The sequence below is a fragment of the Notamacropus eugenii genome, chromosome 6 (assembly GCF_028372415.1).
Source record: "Notamacropus eugenii isolate mMacEug1 chromosome 6, mMacEug1.pri_v2, whole genome shotgun sequence".
NCBI classification, from domain to species: Eukaryota; Metazoa; Chordata; class Mammalia; order Diprotodontia; family Macropodidae; genus Notamacropus; species Notamacropus eugenii.
In genome coordinates, this window is record NC_092877.1 from 207,188,534 (window position 1) to 207,211,916 (window position 23,383).

A 23,383-nucleotide genomic window follows, 5' to 3' on the forward strand; every position below is an offset into this window, starting at 1 on the left:
CCCGGTTCTGCTCCCCTCCGCGTGTGTTTGGGATCCAGGGAGAATCTAAGGAAAGAGGGGAGTAAGTCTTCTCTGATGGCTGTGGGGACCCTGAACTTCATTGCAGGCGTTGCACCTATCAGGCGGAGTGAGACCGAGCCGCACTCACATAACTTGCCATCGTGCGACAAGCATCCAGTGCCAGCCACAGCAAGCCCCTCCAGCCCTCCAGGAGATCCAGGCCATGGGGGTTTATGCAGGGCAGTGTGAAAGACTGTCCCCCAGAGTAAAATCACTGCGTGATTTGATGGAGGAAAAGGAAAAGGAAAATGGGAAAAGAAAGGACGATGGAAAATGTGTGGTAGCCACAGTAAAAGATTACGAAAGGTGGCATGACCTACTAGCCTTTAATCTAACCTGAGACATACACTTGCCCTATAACTGTGGGCAAATAACTTATTCTTCCAGAGCCTCAGCTTTTTCAGTTATACAATGGGGATAATAATACCCATTTTAGTGATAATTACCTTAAGACAGGTAGGTGGCGCAGTGGAAAGAATGACGAGCCTGGAATGAGGTAGACCCTTCATCTTTGTGAGTTCAAATCTGGCCTCAGCTACTTACCGAGTTTGCCTCAGTTTCCTCATCTGTAAAATGATCTGGAAATGGCAAACCACTCCAATATCTCTTGCCAAGAAAACCCCAAAAGGACTCAGAAAGAATTGAACATCGTCAGTACCTACCTTACAATTACAAGGTGGTTGTGAAAAACAAAGAAAATTATCTACCTTGCAAACTTTAAAGCAATTTGAGTCCTCTTTAAAAATATAAATAGAGGTGAGGACTCCCCTTTTTTCCAGGGAGTGTTGAAAAGGGTATTCCTATTGGAGTCAGAAAACTTGAATTTCAGTTTCAATTTGTATGCTTACTTGGGTGATTTTGAGCAACTCACTTGTGCTCAGTCTTAATATCCTCCTTTTAAAAATGAGAATAGAATGTAAAGTCTTTGAGATCAGGGAACATCTGGTTTTTGTATTAGAACAGTGCCTGGCACATAGTAGGTGTTTAAATACTTTTTGTTTGAGTTCCTACCTCACAGGAAAGTTTTGAGGAAACAATTTTGTAAATAAAGTGCTGAAAATGTAAATTATTAATAAAAATATTAATTTAGAGTAACAGTTAAACAATATTTTCAGAATTTCATTTCCTTCCAGCAGAAGTACATCAGGCAGCTGAAATGTCCATTGAAAAGCTGAGTTTTCATAAGTCTATTAAGGGAAACTCTCCCTAATTGTTAGGAGAAAACCTCTTTTTAGAGAGTAGGGCATTCTATGAACAAGGAAGAACTACACCTTCTTAAGGGGTGGAAGGAAACTTATAAAGACTTCAAGTGGTTCTTTTAATTTTTTCATTCTATATTATAGCCAAGGCATCAGGGATCTTTCTTTCACTATCCAAACCAAGAGGTCTTAAAGACTGTGAGGTTATACAGATAGATAGATAGATAGATAGATAGATAGATAGATAGATAGATAGATAGATAGATAGATAGATAGATAGACAGATATAGATAGATAGATAGATAACTGCTTTTCAATATAATTAGTTTCCTTGGTAATCCTTGTAATTTATTTTACACATTTAAAAACATCATTCTGAGAAGGGACCTATGACAAAAAAAAATGTTAAGCACCCCTGATCTAAACTAACTTAAATTCTTCTTTGTCCTGGTCATATGAAAAAGAAGAATCAGAAAGTTCTCAGGTTAAAAGAAATTCTTCCCCTCCCATTTCTCCATCACCAATCAAGCCTTTTTCAACCAGGCTTCAAGGAACATCATCCATCTTCAAAGCTTTGATCTCCATTTAGTACAGCAGTATCTATCTATATGTACATGATTATATATGTGTAGGTATATGCATATATGTATATATACTATGTGTTTATTTATACATATATGTATTATGTGTTTATACATACATGTATGTATATATAGACATATATATAATATGGTCCAAGATTTTTTCCAGGTGTTTCTTACGTTCCCATCTTTCAGATTATTGAGATTGAATTCCTAACTGCCCTCAAACTTATATAACCTCCATTATAACAGTTCTGTCTGTACTTAGTCTAGCTTTTCTTCCCACCTTTGTTTTCCTTAGGGTCATTGCTACTTTCTTTTTTAGCAGTTGAATTAAGGACCATACTATTAAAGTCCAGATATGGTAGCTCCATTGTGACAGATGAAAGAATTTGCTATAGAAATCTTTTCAAGTAGTTTCCATTTTTACATCTGTTTGAACCTTTTTTCTACATTTATTTTATTTTACATATAAACTCCTTTTTTTACCAGAATTGTGTCTGCAGCAAACAATTTGAGAAGCCATTCACTCAGACCCAGCATGGCTCCTATAATGGTTGGACTCTAAACATATAGATACTTTTCTCTAAATTACAACATCTCAACAATATGGAACAAAACAGTAATCACACACAAATTGGATGAGACAACTCGTGATAATGAAGTGCTGAAGGCTTGAAAATCATAGTATGCATTTTCTTATTTGATCCCCACCATAAAACTGGAAGAAGGTTGGTACTCCATCTCTCTTTTATACAGGAGGAAACAAATTCAGAGGCTAAGTGACTTTGCTTGTTCAGGAAACATAGCTAGTATTTGAGTCAAGATTTGAACCCAGGTCTTATAGATTCTAAGACCAGTAATTTGATTCCTAATGGACACTTCATTTTACTCTATAACCTTGAATATACAATTACCACACAAACAGAAATACAAAAGATAGCAATTTAAAATATATTCCATACATATTTATTACTGAACTCATCAATTCAATCTATGGAAACAACAGAGCAGGAACAAACTTTTAATAATCAATCTCTTTTAAATATCTGCACCTTAGCAAACGATTTCCAAAAATGTAGGAAAGTGGCATTTACTTCTTATCAAGGGTGATGAGCCTGATACAGAACAAATGCATGCGTAATTGTGCCAGAAGTTCTTTATAAACCCAGATTAGTCCTTCTCTAGTCTCTCCTCTTGAGTTGTACCTATTCTTAATGACAACTTCGATTTGAATCCATTAAGGAATGGGACACTTGCTTCTGCATCCTGAAAGTCTAATGAGTGAACTGAACTTCCACCTCAATGGCAAGATGAGCTCAAAAGCACCTTCTTTCTAGCTTACTTTTCATATGACTTCAAGTTGATTTGGCTTAGGTTTATCTTCCATCAACTTTTCTGTAAACTTATTTTTCCCTTCACCGAAACTTACTGTTTTATGAGGCAATGTTTCTCATAATCTTCCACTATCATCCCTTTTAAGATTTTATAAGCAAGTTTATATTCTACCACTTCCCTTAGCTACCATATTTCTCCAGTTGACAGAGAGAGCAAATATTTGCTAGTTGAGTAGAGTCTTTACTGTGGCAACTGATATACATTGGCTAAAATTCCTTAGGAAATTATAGAAGGTTAACTATGTTGATGTCTGTTCCTTTATCCAATTCCAATTTTCACCTTCATTATCTCACTTAAATAAGTTAGGTTGGAGCTGTCTCAACTGTGTGTCATAGCTTCATTTTCATTTTTCTTCTCATTTGATGCTTATTATTACTCTAATTAAAGTCAGTAGTCTGACTATTCATAAACACCTGATTTGGAAATAATTTCAGTTCTGTGCCCAATCATTTTCTGTCAAAATACAAGCTGTTACGCTTTTTTCAATGCTACTTAGTACTCACCATGTCTAATGCCTCCCAATGTCTTTTCATGAAGATATCATTAACCAATACAGTAATTTGTTTTGTTTGCCTGCATATAATTTGTAAAAAAAAAAAAAAAAAAAAAGTTTCCTTTTCCTTTTTTTTTCTTTTTTAATAGTGAGTGGGGACAGAGAAAAAATAAATGTTCATTGAAAAATTGGGAGGGGGAGGTTGGGATTCATGATATATACAAGAATTCTTCATAGTCTAACAGACTTTTCTTGTTTCTTACCATTGAACCATATTTTTCAACATACCTTTCATTATCCTTCCCTGTTAATCTTTTCATTTAAATCACTCTTTATCAAAGTATATGTTGATTGTATTTGGAGGGTCACATCTTGTTCAAGAATTCTTCCCTTCATTCTCTGTTATAGATTTTGGCACATAAACTACAATCTTCTTCATGGTGGCCTTTGTACAAATGCCAATCACTGCAATAGAGGATGATCAAATATCCTGTAAAATTATTTCTTGTTGCCTTTGGATATACCATAAAAGCAACTCAACTAACTCCACAGAGAATCTTGTGAAATTTACTCTCATTCAATTCAGCTTCCTCTTGTCTCTGGTTTCATTTATAGCACAAATTATCAGACTGAATATGATTTAGTTCCTCCAGGAATATGACTACAAGTAGATCCATGAACAAGATTTTCATATTTAGAAAACCAACAATTAGTGCTTATAAATGTTCTAAAAACTGTGTGATTCTTAGCACCCTTTCTCCCTTTCTTCATCATTCTGTCCCTGTCACTGTAGAAGTATCACAAGACTACACAGAACAGAGAACCATTTTTTAATGTCTTTCATGGGTTCTCATAACCACATCATTAAGTGACTAGTCTAATGGCAATGAGCTTCTCTGATCTTAGCTAGGTTGACCCTTAGAAAGTGGATTTAGTCTGAATCTAGGACCATACCCAAAGTATTTCCAGAAGAGCAGAATTTACCAGCATTTGAGGTCTCTGATATAGCTACTAAGAACACTTCTGTGACACAATAAAGAATAAAAGTGGGACTTTGTTGGGTACTATAAGAGATGGCAAATAATGAAGGAGGAAGAGGAGGAGGAAGAAAAAGGAGAAGGAGGAGGAGAAGAAAAGAGAAAGAGAAGAACAACTCATATTTATGTAGCTCTTTACTATTTACACAGTATTTTTGCTTTCATTGTTGTGTCATGCATTCTTGTTTTAATAAGATAGAATAATTTGCAACATAGGCAATGAAAGTATTATTATCCCCGTTTTACAAATGAGGAACCTCTGGGTAGAGAAGGTAAGTGACTTGTCTAAGGTCACATTACTGTAAGTCACAGCACAGGACTGTCCCCATCCTCCTCCTACTATCTCGATGCTTTGAAAGAGTAAATACAAATTGGAGACAGGGAAATAAAGAGAAAGAGCAATAACCTGCTCTAGGTAGGGAAAGTCACTATCCCCAACTTTAAATTCTAGTTCTAGAATGCTTGTTTATCCTTCTATAACTCCTGTCTAATTCTAAGTCCAATTTTATAAAGATGTGCTATGCAGGAAAGGGAGAATTGAAGAAAAGGAAGTGCTGACCCTTTCAGGACAGGCTCTGTGATTTCAATGGTTTCAGAAACTCTCAGATGAAGAAATTCATCTACCAATACAAGTAAGCATCTTCTCTGTAGTGTGTATGGTAATATCAAACTCAAATACAAACTCAAATCCCTCAGGGTCATATATTGACTTAGAACACTACAAATTAACATTATCTATGTTTTATTGTATTTTAATTTATTTTGTTAAACATTTATCACTAATTTCATTAAAGAGAATGAAAATAATGAGACAACATAGCAAAAACTATGGCATACAGTTTAGGCAGTAATCAGAGGAAATTTATATCTCTAAATACTTATATCAATAAGATAAAGAATGGATCAATATATTGGGTATGCAATTAAAAAGACTAGAAAAAGAACAAACTAAAAATCCCCAGCTGAACACTAAATTGGAAATCCTAAAAATTAAAGGTGAGATTAATAAAACTGAGTGTAACACAACCATTGAATTAATAAATAAAACTACAAGTTGGTTTTGTGAAAATCCTAATCACATTTTAATCTGGTTGAGTACTTTTACTTTTGCCAGTTCATGGGACTCACTGGAAAGAATTTGATACTTCTGATCTAGAAGTGTAGAAACTTACCTGAGGTCATGATCATACTGATAGCATATGTCAGAGGCAAAACTTAAACCCAAATTTTGCAGACTCCAGGGTCAATTCTCTATCCACTAAGCCCTGTTTGTCTCTACTTCCATACTGAGGTATTAAAATATTTAAAATAATGGTGTTGAAAGCATGACAAATAGTCTACTGATTGTTCATTAGTCTTCTAAATAACCCACTCTGCTGCTCTCCTACAGGACTCTCCTTACTCACAGAATATCCTTTCCTCTTTAGAAAGAAGAGTATTGGTTGTGAAAGTTTCTATCTTTTCTCTAGTTCCTTTCTGAAGCCACACTGGCTCTCCGGTATATGACCATCTTCCAGATGAAGGATGAGCTATTAAGGAGAACTCTAGCAAGAATCTTGCCAGCAATGACGAAGAGAGAGACGCCCCTGTGATTGTCACAGGACAATCTATTTCCTTTACCTTTTCAGAGATGGACAATGGAGGCATTCTTGAACTCATGGGTGATAACCTCCTCTTGCCATATAACCTGGAAAATGTCAGTCAGCTTCTATATGAGCAATGGTCCTCCTACCTTGTAAATCTCAGGTGGAATAGAATCAGCACCAAGTGATTTGCCACATGAGAGGAGCCTAATGGCCCTCCAAATCTCTTCTCCAGTTGGAAGTTAAATTAAGGAGGGATTGACTTCAACCTGAGGTAAGTGGTCAATGGCCTCAGCATTGACTGATGATGGTCTGTTGAGAACTCCATCGAAGTGTTCAGCCCATCTCTCTAGGATCATGTCCTTATCACTCATCAATGTGGCTCCATCAGCACTAAGTAGTTGTGATGTGCCATAGGTTTTTGGTCCATAAATAGCTTTCAGGGAATGGTAAAAGCATCTGGACTGTTACTATCATCATAAAACTGAATTTCATCTGCCTTCTTACTGAATCAGGAATCCTGCATCTCTCTAAGCTTTGCTTGTACTTTACTTTAGATGGAATTAAATGCTGCCTTCTTAGAGATGGATGAAATATCCTGCTGCTAAATCCTGTGGAGTTCTCATTTTTCGTTTAGCGGCTTCTGAATTTCCCTATTATTTTCACCAAACCAGTCTTGGTGTTTGCAAGTGTTCTGACCAGAAGCAAATGCAGTGCTGTACACCAAATCTCTGAATGCTACCCACTCCTTTTCTGCTACACTGTTGCCAGCTGTGTGTTGGCATCAAACAGTCTTTATGGTGTTTGCTGCCTGACTACTCCAGGAGAAATGCCAGGAGCAGAACAGAGGTCAGTTTGTACACAACATTTGTAGATCTGACCAAGGCCTTTGACACTGTTAATCATGAGGGCTTATGGAAAATTATGTCAAAATTTGGTTGCCCAGAGAAGTTTACCAGTATTATATTTCAGCTTCATAATGGCATATTTGCCTGGGTTCCAGATAATGGACAATGTGCCTTCCCTGTCACCAGTGGAGTGAAACAAGGCTCTGTGCTTGCTCGCATGCTTTTTAGCATGATATTTTCAGCCATGTTGTCAAATGCCTTCAATGAAGATGAACACGGTATTACCATACTGATGGTAAATTCTTCTATTTGAAAAGGCTACAAGCCAAGACCAAAGTGGAGGGAGTGCTGGTGCATGATTTCCTGTTTGCAAATGATTGTGCACTCAATGCAGCCTCTGAAACTGAGATGCAACCCAGTATGGGTCAATCCTCTGCTGCCTGTGCTAATTTTGACCTAATAATTAGCACCAAGAAAACACAGGTGCTCCATCAGCCACTATCATACCATCCATACCTGGAACCACTGGTTACAACAAATGGAGAAGTTTTGAATACTGTGGATAAGTTCACTTACCTTGGTAGTGTACTTTCCAGGAATGTACACATTGACAATGAGGTTGACACATGCATTGCCAGAGCTAGCTCAGTGTTTGGTAGGCTGACTACCAAACACAGGTCCACAGAGCCATTGTAAGCTTGTGAAACATGGACAGGTCTACCAACTCCATGCCAGGAAACTGAATCATTTCCATTTGAACTGTCTTAGGAAGATTCTGAAGATCACCTGGCAGGATAAGGCACTGAGGTACTTACTTGAACTAAACTGCCACGCATTCAAACTGTGCTTCAGAGAGCACAACTCCAATGGGCTGGTCACATTGTTTGAATGCAAAACATATGTTTGTCATAAAGACTATTTTATAGAGACCTCACATGGGGCAAGTGATCACATGGTGGCGGGAAGAAGCCATACAAGGACACTCTCAAGAATTTTGGAATTGATTGTGTGATATGGGAGACACTGGCACAGGACCTCTCAGCCTGGAGCGTCCACATCAGAAAGGGTGCTGTATTCTATGAGCAAAGCAAAATTGAAACAGCTCAAAGGAAATGTAGGATGCACAAATTTGGAGTATTCATCCCAAATGTTCATGCGGACTATCTGTGCCCAATCTGTGACAGAGCTTTCTGAGCTCATGTTGGTCTGATCAGCCACAGTCGGACACACCATGGTGATGTCATTTTGGTCTTCTTCGAGAATGAAGGACAACAACTAACAACCGAAAAGTCTTTTCTCTGCAATCTGGAAGCCAGAAGACCAGTATCTCCCTTCTTCTAAGTTCGCACTAACTCCTTCTCATTCAGGTGAGGAGCACTGAATAATAAACCTCCCTAATTGAGGAATGCCTTAAACAAATGACCCTGGAGTCAAGGATTACAAGCAATTTCAGGTATGGTGAATAATTCAGAAAAGTATTTGGATAAAATGCTCTCAATGCCACTTCTAGCTCTGTAATCCTCTGAAATTGAAGAAAAGTCTCCTGGGGATCTTCAAGAATAGAATGCTTTTCCCTTTGTGATACTTTTGAGATCTTAGTAAGGTCAGTGAAAAAACTGGGAACAATAGTTAAACAATTTCCTTTTACTTAGAGCAGCATCACTCAAGCCTATTTAACAACTCTTGCCAAGCTTTCAGATAATAGTGCTGTCACAGTTGTCTACTGTGGAAAAAAATTATATTCCAGAGGATGAATCATATATCCTTTCCTTAAAATAAAAGAAAAAGAAATGCAAAGGGGTGAGGAATATGAAAGAAAATTTAGTACAAATACTTGGAATATGAAAGTATTTTTATTTTTTTATTTCTGGAACAGATTGATAATTTACTCAAGCTAGTTAATTAGTGAGAAACATGATGATGAAGATAGAGAGCTGCCCTTGGAAACAGGAAGACCTTGATTCATGTCCCACCTCAGATGCAAATTGGCTACGTGGCCCACATTGAGTCACTTAATCTCATAGTCAGTCAATAAGCATTTACTAATCTCCTACTAAGTGCCAGGCACTGTGTAAGGTCTGAGAACACAAAAGTGAAATAAAACATAATCTCTACTACTAAGGGAGATAAGATGTGTACACAAATAAACAGTATAGTTTTAAGCAGAATGTGGAGAGGTTCAGACAAAGACCATGAGAAACAGAAGACACCTACTTGGCTGTCACTCCTCACTCTTTGTATAGGATGTTCTAAACCTTGCTATAGATTTCAAAGAAAGGCAAAAGACAGTTTCTGCTCTCAAGAAGCTAACAATATGATGGTAGGGAGGTGAGGGAACACAATACGCAAACAACTATTTACAAAGATATATACTGTGAACAAAATATATACATATCTATGTGCATATATACTACAAACACATATATGGGATAAATTGAAGATAATTAATAGAGGGCAAGTACTATCATTAAGAGGGATCAAGAAAGGCTTTTCCATAATGCTTCCAAACAATATTCTCAGATTTATAGGGTTGCAGAGCAGGTATAGATTTGCATTGGTAGAGGGAGTTTCCTCAGAGGGAGTTCGTAGATCAGTAAAATCACATCTCAGGGAAGAAATTAGTAAACACCATTAGGGTGCTTAAGTCTCATCTATATACTGAAGAAATTTGAGAATGAATGACCTAGGAAAACAGAAAACAAATGTTGTTGAATTGTTTCAGTCATGTCTGACTCTGTGATCATATTTGGGATTTTCTTGGCAAAGATACTGGAGTGGTTTGCCATTTCCCTCTCTACCTCATTTTACAGACAAGGAACTGAGGCAAACAGGGTATAGTGACTTACCCAGGGTCACACTGCTACAAAGTGTCTGAACTCATGAAGATAAGTCTTCCTGATCCCAAGTCCAGTGCTCTATCCACTGCCCCACCTAGCTGACCTAATAAGTTACTTGAAAAGACATATAACAAAATTACATATGATTCCTTCATTGCTAGAAAATTAGAATTATAGTTTTAGAGTTAGAAGGAACTGAGGGGCGGAGCCAAGATGGCAGAGTATAGGGACAGACCTGCTCTAGTTCTCCCCCCATAGCCCATAAAATAACTGTAAAAAATGACTCTAAACAAATTCTAGAGGAGCAGAAGCCACAAAACAACAGAGTGAAAGAGATTGCCAGCCCAAGACAGCCTGGAAGGCCGACAGAAAAGGTCCATTACACCAGATTCAGAGTGGAGCGCATCAGGGACCAGACTAGAGCAGGCCTCAGGGCGCAAAATCATGGGTAGAAGCTGTGGTTCCCAGATTTCTCAACCTACAAATGCCAAAGACAGCATCAAAGGTCAGTGAGAAAGCTCTCACCCGAGTGAGAAGGGAGGAGGGTCTGGTCCAAGCCCTAGCCCCAGGGTGGTGGCAGCCACTGCAACACAGCATTCATTTTTGGAGCCCTAGGCCTAAAGACCCTGGGGGAATCAAGCAGCTGATCTGAATCTCAACCCTGAGTGGTGGCCCTGGGGTGAGGAAGAGCACTGGTGTGGTTGAGCTGCTGGAGGCTCTGGAGAGGGAATTCTACTTGCAGATCCTTGGCAGAAAAGCTTGTAGTTGCTTCCAGGCCAGAGCACAGGTCAAGAGAGATATAAACTCCTCTCCTTTGATTATGCCACCATGGAGGAACTGAGAACTTACAAGTCCCTAAAGTATACCCTCCACTTGACAAAGGACTCAAAAGTCAAGTAACAAGCTAGAAAAATGCCCCAAAAAAGGGGGAAAAAATAAGAATCTAGAAGGTTACTTTCCTGGTGAACAGGTATTTTCTTCCATCTTTTTGGATGAGGAAGAACAATGCATACCATCAGAGAAAGACATCAAAGTCGAGGTTTTGCATCCAAAATCTCCAAAAAAAATATGCAATGGTCTCAGGCCATGGAAGAGCTCAAAAAGGATTTTGAAAATCAAGTAAGAGAAGTAGGAAAAAATTGGGAAGAGAAATGAGAGTGATGCAACAAAATCTTGAAAAGCAAGTCAACAGTCTGCTAAATGAGACCAAAAAAATGCTAAAGAAAATAACACCTTTAAAAACAGACTAATCCAAATGGCAAAAGAAGTCCAAAAAGCCAATGAGGAGAAGAATGTTTTAAAAAGCAGAATTAGTCCAATGGAAAATGAGATTCAAAAGCTCACTGAAGAAAATAGTTCTTTAAAAATTAGAATGGAGAAATTGGAAGCTAACGACTTCATGAGAAACCAAGAAATTACAAAACAAAACCAAAAGAATGAAAAAATAATAAACAATGTGAAATATCTCATTGGAAAAACAACTGACCTGGAAAATAGATCCAGGTGAGACAGTTTAAAAATTATGGGACTACCTGAAAGCCATGATCAAGAAAAGAGCTTAGACATCATCTTTCATGAAATTATCAAGGAAAACTGCCCTGATGTTCTAGAACCAGAGGGTAAAATAAATATTGAAAGAATCCACTGATCACCTCCTGAAAGAGATCTGAAGAGTTAGAATGAACTTTAGAAATCTTTTAGGTTAATGCCTTCATTTTATATTTAGAAACACAAGGAGGAAAAATGACTTGTCTAAATTCACAAAGGTAGTAAATATCAGAGTTTAGATTGGAACTTAGATCTTCTGACTCTATATCAGGAATGGGGAACCTGTGACCTCTAGGTCCTCAAGTGAGGTCTTTGGATTTAGTCAAAAGGCCACACTTGAGGACCAAAAGTGCCACATGTGGTCTTGAGACCACAGGTTCCCTACTACTGCTCTATATCAATCCATATGTATTTATTAAGCACCTACAGTGTGTCTGCACTGCGTTAAGCATTAGAGATACAAAGACAAAAAGTCAAAATCTCTGCCCTCAAGGACATTACATTCTAATGGAGGTACTAGCATGCATGTACATAATTACATCCATGATATGAAATAAATACAGGGTAGTTTTGAGAGGGACAGTAGAAATGGCTGGGGATCAAGAAAGACTTCGTTTAGAGGATGAGGCATTAACTTTGTCTGGAAGGAAACCAGAGATTCCAGGAGGCAGAGATGAGAATGTAGTGCTTTCCACTACACTGAATGAAGAGACATTACAAACATTCATATTTATGGAATAGAGCTCTTTTCCAGTATTGAAGAGAAATGAAGAGACATGCCGAATTTGCAGTCTAGTTCTCAAACATGCTAATTTGTCCATCTGTGACACATTTGCCACAGAACAGTCTCTGAGCCAATGTTCACAGGCTTGGAGAATGTACCCTCATCAGTGGCTGCCACCTGACTCTACTTCTGCCCCCATCATGATGTTGCCAAAGAGAAAGTCAACACCAGCTGGAGAAAGGAGAGGAAAGAGGGCAATAGCTAGCTGGGAGTGGGGAAGTCACTGTTCTCAAAGATGGAGGGACGAGAAGAGAGAAGGAAGCTCTATTAAGCTCAAACTGGCTATCAGATAGTCTCCAACACCTTGGGAGGCACTAGGGGAACACTGGGATCATTATGGACTAAAAATTACAGTAGAGACAAAGCAGATTTTTGAAGACTATCACCAGACATCTTTTTTTCCACTGGGGCCAGTTGCGTTGATTCAAAATATATTCCATAAAGGGATCTGTCTGTGTTCATCCTTCGTTTCTGAAGAAGACCATGACATCTGAGAAATGATGACATGACTTGCACTTGACTTTGTTGTGAGTGAAGGAGGGCTGTGCAACTCAACAGCCTCACTTTCCCCTCCTGAACCATCTGGATCCAGTGACCAGATATTCATCAGGATGACTGGAGATGGCCCAGGATGCAATGGGAGACCTTGGTCTATTCACTTAGAGTGAGGTAATGTCCATTCAGTGAATAGTCCTCTTTAAGAAGTAATCAGGGAATGGCCCCTTTAATGAGCAAAAGAAAAAAATTAGGTAAATCAAGCCGGGAGGGAAAGAGCTCTAATGTTATTGTCTTCTTCAAAAACAAAGGACGAACACAGACCTGTGAGCAGACTGCATTGCCTGAATGGGAACCCAGCTAGCTGGGTAACTCAGCTCATCTGCTCCCTTCTGTCCCCCGCTTCTCCTCTCCAAAAGAAGGTAAATTTGGATGGCCAGAGAACACCCAGTTAACTTGGGGTTTATGCGCCAGATTCTTTTCTTTCTTTCTTTCTTCCTTTTTTTTCTTTTTTTCTTTCTTTCTTGTCTTTCCCAAAACCTTAAACCCACTGCACTCTGAAGTTCATACATTGCACAACAATAGATCTATCCCCAAACTCCACTTAATGGCTCTTTTCTGAATGCTCCTGCCTTCAGAGTGAGTATCAGTAATAACTGTTGCTCTTTCCCTCCCAGTTTGATTTACTTATAAAGGGATAGAGTACAGGCGGATAGAGTAGTTCTAGAAACCTTCATTCTTTTTTTATTAATTAATTACTTTGTTTTCAGTTTTTAACAATCACCTCCATGAGTTTTAAATTTTCTCCCCCTCCCTCTCTCCTTCCTCCCCAAGATGGTTTGCAGTCTTATATAGGCTCTACACATACATTCTTATTAAACACATTTTCACATTAGTCATGTTACATAGAAGAATTAAAATGATTGGGAGAAACCATGAGAAAAAAACAAAACAAAACATGACACAAAAGAAAATAGACTGCTTCCTCCTGCATTTTGATTCCATAGTTCTTTCTCTGGATTTGGATGGCATTTTGCATCGAGTCCTTTGGGAATGTTTTAGGTCCTTGAATTGCTGTAAAGGGCTAAGTGTATCAGAAACAGTCCTCGCACACTGTGGTTGTTACCGTGTATAATGTTCTCCTGGCTCTGCTCATTTCACTCGGCATCAGTTCATATAGGTCTTTCCAGAAACCTTCATTCTTAAAGCTTCTGATGTTTCAAACTGTTCTAGGATTCTGGACTAAATCAAAGTTTCTAGGACTACTGAGAACGAGTTGGAGTCATATTGAGTTTCCAGGACTTTCTTTTATCAAGGAATACCCAGAGCCAGGAGCAGGCCCCAGCATTCCATGCTATTTATGGGTCTCCTGGCCCTGTGTCACATAATCAGAAGTCATTCCACTCAATGTCAATAAACTCTTGCTGGTATTGCCACATTGCCCTCCAGCATTATAAATACACACAATCACACCCAACATAATCATTCTCAGCTTCACAACATTCCTACAAGCAAGCAACTTGAAACCTGCAGTGGGAGGAGAGAGGTTCCCCTGAACCCCAAGAAGAGCAAGAGATGTTCCTCAAGTCCCCAAGGTCCTTTTTTAATGAATACCAGGTAGTCAATGTCATCTGTGTAGAACCACAATCAACCACGTTGGCTTCTTGCCTCCTTACTTCATATGGCCAAACACACTTCCCATAGAATCAATGTTATCGATGGTAGGAGGTTGGCAGATGAACTTATACTAGATTTTAATAACCCATCATGTAACTAATATAGTATTATCACTCCTAGAATATAAGCATCTGAAGGGCAGAGACTATTTCATTTTAACTTTGCGTCCTCAGGACATAGAACAGCAGCTGGTAAAGGTGCTTATAAATGCTTGCTTGATTATAATATAGTACTTAATAAAATATAAATTCCTTGAGGGAAAGGATCACCTAAATTTTGTCATTGTATCTCCAGTGTCTTGTATATACTTTGCTGCTGGTGGTAGTGTTCAGTCATTTCAGTTGTGTCTGACCTTCTATGACTCCATGTGGGGTTTTCTTGGCAAATATACTGGACTAATTTGCCATTTCCTTCTCCAGATCATTTTATAGATGAGGAAACTGAGACAGAGAGGGGTTCGGTGATGTGCCCAGAGTCACACAGCTAAGTAAGTGTCTGAGGCCAGATTTGAGCTCAGGAAGATGACTCCAGCCTGGTACTCTATCCAGTGCGCCATATAGTTCCCCTTCTTGCACACACTAGGTACTTGATAAATGATTGTGAAATTAAATTAAATAGCATTATGAATGTTAGTATGCTACTGACAGGCAGCATTTCTTAAACCATGAGGTCGCACAAAAATTTGGCAACGGTAAAGGGTTTCTGAACATGCAACAACCAAAAATTAATTAAAAACCAAACATGTAATGAAAAGTGTTTCTAGCAGCGCTTGCCTATGTTACATCCTGCACGCCGCTGCAACCTTGGTTCTGAACACAAATCATGTACACTTTGCGCTGAGCATTCCCTTAGGCCACACAATGCCAACAGATGCTGCCTAAAAGGGAAAGGGGTCACAGGCAGAAAAAGGTTAAGAAGCCCTGGCTTAGAGGATCCAATGGGAGTTGGGAAGACTTCTTGCCTTTGATTCACAATGTTAACTCAGACAAGTCATTTAACATTTAACTGCCCCGACTGACTCTCCAAGTCAATAAATTGCAAGGCAAATACCATCTGCAATGGAAAAAGCATCTCCTTATGAAGTGTTTCATACACAAATGAAATCATAAGTCTGGACAAAAAAAAGGCTACATAATGGATGTTACTGTTTGTTGGGTTGTTTAGTTTTTTGTAGACTGACCTGGGAACTTAGTCATCATTTATAATAGCACTTCTATGAGACAAGGCATTCCCGTTTCAACCAGTTAAGTTACAAATAACTTATATAACCCAGTGATAAGTGGGGAACCTGCTCCCGCCTCACCAAAAAAGTTAGCCAAAATTTGTAACTTGGTTATTTTGGTGAAGGTTTTCTCTCTCTTTTCTTCTTGTCACAAGAGATGGTTGGGGGAGGGAGGTCATTAGGGGAGAATTACATAATTATATTGGGATATCTTGATATAAAGTAAAAATATTCAACAAAATTTAATTTTAAAATAAAAAAGTATTTGAAAAAAAGTTACTAAAGAATTAGTGGAAGGTAGAGTGGGTGAGAACAGGCAACTCAGTGATGCAGTGGATGGAGTACCAAGCCTGGAGTCAGGAAGACCCATCTTCCTGAGTTCCAATCTGACCTCAGACACTTACTAGCTGTATGAACCTGGGCAAGTCACTTAACCCTGCTGGTCTCATCTATAAAATAATCTGGAAAAGGAAATGGCAAACCACTATAGAACCTTTGCTAAGAAAACCTCAAATGGGCAAAATTCCTTCCATATCCAGAGAAAGAACTATGGAATTCTATCACAGAACGTAGCGGATCACTTTCATTTGTGTTATGTTTTGGTATGTTTTATGATTTCTCCTATTCATTTTAATTCTTCTATGCAACATGACTAAGGTAAAAATGTATTTAATAAGAATGTATGTGTAGAATCTATATAAAATTGCATGCCATCTCAGGGAGGGAGTGGGGAGGTAGGGGGGAAAGAGAGGAAGGGGGTGGAAATCTAAGCTACATAGAAGTGATTGCAGAACACTGAAAACAAATAAAATAATTTTTAAAAAAAGAAAACCCCAAATAGGGTCCTGAAGATTCAGATGCTACTGAAACAAATCAACAATAAGAGCCAAGTGGTTGAGGGACTAAATGAGTGGAAAGAAGTGAGACCAAGTGATAGAAGAAGAAAGAGACAGCCCAAGGTGCTATCGTATGTTCAGTAGCACTCCTATAGGAAACAGCTAAGATCTTCCGAGGGAATGATCCATTGAGGGATAGCCTTAAAAAGTAGATTTGAACCAATTACGAAGTCATATAAGCTCCTAAATGGAGTGAAAAACTGAGCAAAGGAAGTTGTAAAAAAAAAAAAAAAAAGGAGTTAAAAGTTGGGGGAAATCAAAGCAATACAAAATTCCAGAATCCTTCAAAGAATCAAGGATAACATGAGTTGTAGTTTCCCTGAAAACAATATTGATAAGAATTGTTTCAAGACAGAAGGAAAGGGAGAAAAAGAATGTCAAATATAAAGCATCCTATTTAGTCAGTAAAGCAGTTAGGTGGTGCAGTGGATAGAGAACCAGACCTGGAGTTAGAAAGACTCATCATCCTGAGTTTAAATTAAGCCTCAGACACTTATTAGCTGTGTGACTCCAGGCAAGTCACTTAACCCTGTTTGCCTCAGTTTCCTCATTTGTAAAATGAGCTGCAGAAGGAAATGGCAAAGCACTCCAATATCTCTGCCAAGAAAACCCCAAATAGGGTCACGGAGAGTCAGACAAGACTGAACCACAACAACAAATTTCATCAATGCTTATTTGGTAATTACTCACTCACTTATAGTGACAATCTTTTTCTTCTAGAACCCAAAATTTAATGTCATTTTAAATGCCTTAAAAAGGCACTTCCATATAGTATACTGATAAAGGCATTAATATTGACTCAGAGACTGAATGCAGTACTTCTGTTTTCCAAACCAACTAAAATCCATGGATCCCAGCTATATTTACAGAATTAAATATCATATCCAGAGGCAGACTGGTACAGTACAAAGAGGGCTGAATTGGGAATCAGCAGTTCTGGGTTTAAAATCTGGCTCTACCATTTTCTAACTGTAAGCCCCTGGGCAAGTGACTTCACATTCTGAATCTTGGCTTCATCATTTGGAAAAGGGGAGGGTTGAACTGGATGATCTCTAAGGTTTCCTCTAATTCTAAAAACATATGATCTAGTCTAACATCCCATCCCATTGCAGAAACTCAGCTCTTCCTTAGCATTTGGTCAGAATGGGCCACAGGACCCATTTAGCATAGCCTGCAGCTACCCACAGAGCAGCTCATGACAGAGATGAAAAGCAGCCCTGACACAGGGCTGACTGACTAAAGAAGGCAGTTAGACACTTCCAGCTTGTTCTACATAGGTGCTTTACAAAAATGGGAGTAATTGGATTCCTGCAATTCCCTAGGATCAAATTCACTCTGTCAGCAACATCCTCATTGACATCTTAGGAAGTCAATTGCTGTCCAGACATGCCTCTCAGCATTTCTATTTTGGAATATCAGCTTTCCTTGAGAGACTAGTTCTTAGGTCCACATGAAGAGAGTCAGTCAATACCTGGCATTGCCAGTCTAGTTACTATCAATGATGCACCTTTGATAACCCAAACGCAAGTATCCCTGAGAGATAAAAGAGGGGAAAGGAGAATCCATTGCCTAAAAGAGCCACCTTCTTGGGATCCTTTAACTGGAATTGGATTTGGGATTACATGAATATTTCCCTCTATCCATACTATACATTGTTCCATCCCCAGAATCAATGATGTATATCAGTAAATCAAATCAAAGAACAACTCTGCACATTGAAAAACACTGAACTCTGATCGCATGGATAAAACTCCATAAAAGTCAAGGTATAAAAAAAGTCTATAGAGGACTGAAAATAGAGGCTATGAAGACTCAGGTTTTGAATATAAAGGATTCCAAATAACCCAGTTTCACAGAGAAGACAGCTTAAAGTATAATCACAAATACATTATATTATATTATATACAAAGTATAATCACATAGACTGTTAGAATGAGCAGGGACCTTACAGATCAAATAATTTGATGCCTCTCATTCTTAACAGATAAGAAAAATAATGTCCAGCAAGATTAGGTAATTCTTTGGTGGTAGGAAGTATGGTATTATTAGGAGTGTGCTAGTAAATGTTTAACAACATTCATAGGGGGGTTCCCCTCAAAAAAGTATGTACATAAACTCTTAAGTTTAATATGCATTTACACTTTCTTAAGTCTAGACAATAAACAAAACAACAAATCAGGTCAAGGTTTGTAATGATTGCTTTCTGATTTCTCAGGTATAAAAGCTCACACTGAAAATTTAACAATCTGCTCTCTCTAGTACCAATTAGAGTAGTTTCCAGTATACCCCCATGTCCTAAAATTCAGAGCTCCTGGTGATTGGTCCACTATACTTTATCCTACATTATACTTACATTCACCAGAGCCATAATTAGCAATTCCACACAAATGTACCCAGGACAAGCACATGAAGGCAAATATAGTTGCAGTATGGCAGTGAGAGAAAACAGGACACTGCCCCTCACTGTTTGGGTTTTAACAAAGGCTCTGAGACATTATAGAGATGTGACACCTTGAGATGCTACTGAGGAGGCAGGCCTTCACTAGAGAATAGGGAACAGAATGGGGTAGAGTTGGGCTAGGACAAGATCAACTGGGAAACAGCTGCTTTGGGGAGGAAGGGCAAGATCTGTTAACTTTCTATTTTAACTTATTATTCTTGCAAGCCAGGTACTAAGCTTGGTTTTTCTACCTTGTTGAAGGTGTCTGAATGAGGTCAATGTCCTCTAAATTTTGAAGCCCTGGAAAAAAGCCCCAGTGTCTCCATTCTAACATGTACTTGGACTTCCATATTTCATGTGCTTTTCTTTTTTAAAGAAAAATAAATTTTATTATTTATTTTTAGAATTGTTTTTTTGAAATTTGAGTTCCGAATTCTCTCCTTGCAGCTCCTCCCCCCTCCACTGAGAAGGCAAATAAAGTGATATCAATGATACACGTGAAATAATGCAAAATATATTTCCATATTAGCCATATCACCAAAAAAAAGGCAAGAAAAATAAAGTGAGAAAGTTATACTTAAATTTACACTCCAAGTTCAAAAGTTCTCTCTTGAGGCAGATAGCATTTTTCATTATGAGTCCTTCAGAGTTGTCTTGGATCATTGTATTGTTCAGAGTAGTTAAGTCTTTCACAGTTGATCATCATTACAACTTTGTTACGGTGTACAATATTCTCCTGGTACTTTTCACTTCACTTTGCATCAGTTCATATATGTCCTCCCAGATTTTTCTGAAGTCATCTTGCTCATCATATCTTATAGTACAATAGTATTCTGTCACTATCATATACCACAACTTATTCAGCCATTCCACAATTGATAAGCCATTCCCCAATTTCCAATTCTTTGCCACCATGAAAAGAACTTCTATGAATATTTTTGTGTATATGGGTCACTTTTCTTTTTTCTTTGATCTCTTTGGGATTCAGACCTAGTTGTAGTTATTGCTAAGTCAAGGAATATACATAGTTTTATAACCCTTTGGGCATGGTTCCAAATTGTTCTCCAGAATGGTAGGATCAGTTCACAATTCCACCAATGATACATTATTGTCCCTATTTTTTCATGTTCCCTCCAGCATTTACCATTTTCCCTCTATCATGTTAGCCAATCTGACAGATGTGAGGTGGCACCTCAGAGTTTTTTTAATTTGTATTTCTTTAAACAAGAGTAATTTAGAGCATTTTTACATATGACTATAGATAGCTTTGACTTCTTCTTCTGAAAACTGCCTGTTTATATCCTTTAACCTTGATGGGAGGATGGCTCTTATTTTTTCTAAATTTAATTCAGTTCCCTATATAGTTGAGAAGTGAAGCCTTTATCAGAGAAGCTTGCTCTAAAAATTTTTTATATTACTTCATTGCCATTTTAGCAAATGTATGTTCCCTCCTTATTTCTTTTAATTAGATCTGTTTTTGCTTTTGCTTTGTCTGAGATCATGATTGCCACCTCTACCTTTTTTTACATCAGCTGAAGCATAATAGATTCTGTATGTCTTTCTGTTTCAAATATATTTTTGTAAATAACATATTGTTGTATTCTGGTTCCTAATCCATTGTACTATCCATTTTATGGGTGCATTCATCCCATTCACATTCACAGTTATGATTACCAACTGTGTATTTTCCTCCATTCTATTTTCTTCTATTATTTCTCTATCTCTCTCTCCTCTGTCCCTCCTCAAAAGTCTGTTTTGCTTCTGATTACTGCTCTCTTAATCCTCCCTCTCATGTGCTTTTCCCCAAAACACTGCTTCATGATGTAGATTTGAAAGCAAAATCTAAATTACAATATACACACTGTGACTTTTTAAAATGTTAACAAGGGATTAGCCAAAGAGAGTGCAGTCTTTATGAGCTAATGTGGCTTGTTCTGCCTCCAGGGATACCCCACATGGATTTTATAGTATGCATAGGTATTCTATGATTGCTGTCCACTCACTTTGTGGCCATGATGAGCCTTTTTGTTGACCACTGAGGCACAGATGAGACTCTGTGGAAGAAGACATTAGCTAGCCAAATTAGTGTTTGTTTCCCAGAAGCAATATGGTAAGGAAGAAAAAAATGCTCTAAGGCTCTAGGATAGAAGTTGCCCTCCCTAACTCAGTTACCACTGATATGAACATTGGGCTTCAGCTCTTTAGAGCTATTATTTGGCTCTTGGCTATGACATACTAAGATGCAGTGACTAGAAATTCTTTCTCTGACAAGGGCAAGTTGACACTACTTTATTTCATAGCAGAGGCTAAGAATGTCTAACAAAACTCTATCTTTACATACACACAATCTTTAATCTACCAGACATTAAAAAAAAAAAAAAGGAGGGGGAGGAACTTTACAAAAAGTTATTAAAGTTTAAAATAATTTTCACTACAGGATTCTTCTAAATGCTAGGCTACCTTTAACACATAATTCATCTCACAAAAATGCAACATATTCACTCCTTCTTAGAAACGCCTATGACTAAAATTGAGAGACTTCTATAGCCTACAGGAACTCTTTTGTATTTCAAAGATGCTTGGATGTCTATGGACCTTCCCTGAATACCTTTAGAAATTGTAAGAATGGTTAAAATGAAAAATGGCTCCTGAGTGGATACAGATTAACAAGCCCATGTGTGCAGATCAAATACAGGCATATTATGAATAAGAATGGTGGTATCCCTTTTCATAGCAGCAAAGAACTGGAAACAAATTATATGTTCAATGATTGGAGAATGACTAAAAATTGCTGTTATAAGAAAACAACGAATATTGAGAATAAAAATGAGCATGAGAAAGGATTATACGAACTGATGCAAAGAGAAGTTTAGCAGAAGCCTGAAATCTCTCTGTTTCTCTGTGCATTTGTGTGTGTGTGTGTGTGTGTGTGTGTGTGTGTCCCCTTCTTCTTGAACCAATGCTTTGAAATTATAATAATCAAGTTTGGCCCCAAAGAAGAGATATGAGAATTCACCTTTTCCCCTTCTTTGCAAAGGAGAGGAATTTTTATTTTAATATTAATAATAATAATATTAATAAATTATTATATTATATATTGTAATATGTAATATATTATCATATGCATAATAGTTAGACAATAATATTATTTAATTAATTAATAATAATACAAATAATTTCTTTTTTCAGTTGTGTATCGTTTTAGAGTGAGATGAGGTCCTTGCTATGTAGGGTCGGGGGAAATGTGTCAATGGGTTCTTACCCATCATGAATGCAAAGCAACCAATCTTGTTCAAAATCCTCAAATAAAATATGAGGCAGATAATACCACTCATGTTCCTCAAGTATTTGTTGACAATCTATGAGGGGAAGGGAAAGGAAAGGGAATAAGCATTTCTTAAGTGCCTAAGGCACAGAGCTAAGCACTTTACAACATTATCTCATTTGATCCTTACAACAACACTGGGAGACAGGTTTATCCCCATTTTACAGATGAGAAACTGAATCAGACTGAGGTTAAGGAACTTGCCCAAAGTTCCACAGCTAGTCAGTGTCTGAGGTCACATTTGAACTTCAGTCTTCCTGACTCCAAGCCCACTGGGCCAACTGGCTACCTCAAGGAAAGCTAGCTGCCATAGGGAAAATAATAAAGAAGTTCCAAATATTTGCTGACAGTCTATGTAGATTTTAGAATTTTTCATATTTTCAAACGGTTCTTGACTTGCCATTATTACAGTCACCAGCAGCTTCAATGCCCAGTGATTACACAACACTAAATTCTCTACTGCAGCCACCAGGTGGGTGAATTTAAACTCCCCAAAGGCAAGGATTGTATTTGTATTTGTATTCTAGCACCTAGCCCTGTGCCTGGAACATGTTCGGCACTTAATAAATACTTGCTGATCCATTCACCTCGTATATAAAATTGACCATATAAATAAAATACTTCTCAGGGTTCGGTTGTTTCAATCGTGTCCCACTCTGACCTCATTTGAGGTTTTCTTGGCAAAGGTGCTTGGAGTGACTTGCCATTTCTTTCTCCAGTTCATTTTACAAATGAGGAAACTGAGGCAAACAGGGTTAAGTGACTTGCCCAGGTAATAAATATCTGAGGCAGAATTTGAACTCAAGTCTTCTGACTCCCGGACTGTAACAGCAAGGGAATTTGAAGATCTTCCCTGACTCTTAATAAGCCCATGTGATCTGCTTTGGGCTTTGGCCCAGCCTGCAGCTTGAGTCATATGGAGTCAGTGGTGGGAAGAGCTTGACAAACCGGTGAAGCAGG